This window comes from Pteronotus mesoamericanus, unplaced genomic scaffold (assembly GCF_021234165.1).
Source record: "Pteronotus mesoamericanus isolate MK-2021 breed Mesoamerican mustached bat unplaced genomic scaffold, CSHL_Meso_final scaffold_165, whole genome shotgun sequence".
In the NCBI taxonomy this organism is placed as follows: domain Eukaryota; kingdom Metazoa; phylum Chordata; class Mammalia; order Chiroptera; family Mormoopidae; genus Pteronotus; species Pteronotus mesoamericanus.
Genome location: NW_026555307.1, coordinates 2,535,886 through 2,537,234, shown reverse-complemented (window position 1 = coordinate 2,537,234; position 1,349 = coordinate 2,535,886).

Sequence of the window (1,349 nt, the reverse complement as noted above, 5' to 3'; positions counted from 1 at the left end):
AAGGTGCCAGTTTGATTCCCAGTCAGGGCACATGTCTGGGTTTTGGGCCAGGTCCCCAGTTGGGGGCTTGCGAGAGGCAACCAATTGATGTATCTCATGCATTGATGTTTCTCCTTCTTTCTCCCTCCCTTCCCCTCTCTCTCAAAATCAATAAGTAAAAAATTTTTAAAAAGATATTTCAGTCAAATACTCCAATACAATTTCCTAGTGGGCGGCTCTATGTCCTCAAGTTTGATAAGCTGACTACCCTTGGAGGGGAGATGTCATTAGTCTTGTTCTATCATGAAGAAACAGGTCCTCTAACACAGGACATTGAGGAAAGTCACATAGAAAGCAGAATGGCAGGGCTGAGGTTTGCTTGTTCAGCACAATATTCCTGATAAGGGGAACTCAAGAGTTAAAGATTTTAGTTTGAGTTACAGTTCATAGGCTTAAGTGATTAACTCACGTGGAAAGCTATTACTCCAAGAACTGGAACACATGACCTACGCAACTCCAGGAGGTGGACAAGCAATTCAACCTTTGTGCCCCAGGAAAGTCTGCAAGCAACAGAGATGGTATCTGAGCCTATGTCCCTGATGCAATAAGTAAGTGTTGATTAGTAGATGAAGAAATACTATGAAATTCCTCACCTGATTGCAACTCTTATCTGATTAACCTTTCCCCAACCCCTTACCTACCCTTTCCTTCACCTTACAAAAGGGTTGGCTTGAGATGAGGTTTTTAGGGTATACAACTCGCCATCTTCTCAGATCACCAGCATCTGAATAAAAGCATCCATAAATATCAATCCTCATCTCTAGTTACTGGTTCTGGTAGTGTCCGGCAGCTGAATGCCAACTTTCCCAGTTTCATACTCCGCACCTAACAGCATTGGCAGTGTTGTGTGGGAGAAGGGATTGTCTACACTTAGGGTCCGCAAGTCCTCCTAAGTGCCTGAACATCTTTCTGGGGATGAAACCACATCATTTTCTTACCAAAAGGGTCCAACGTAGAAAGAAAATATGTGGCTCCCTTACGGAGTCACCCAATTGGGTCATTCTAGGGCTAAGAAAATAGCCCAAATGCAATAAACACGAAAGACAGCCTTCAAGGCCAGGTTGTACAGCAGAAGAACTGCAAGTTCTGCGCCGCCCGGACCCCAAGGAAGACTAAGGAAGCAGGGTGGCGGGGAGCAAGCGCAGGTGCCCTACTATTGCGCGGGGCCAGCCACTTCCTCGGCCTCCACGAGCCTGAGCAGGAGGCCCTAGCAGCTATTTCCATACTCTAAAAAATGAGCACTTTGCAGCGCGCAGCTCCAGGAAGTGACACACTTTCGCGCCCGGCCCCGAAAACGTACTTCCGGCGCG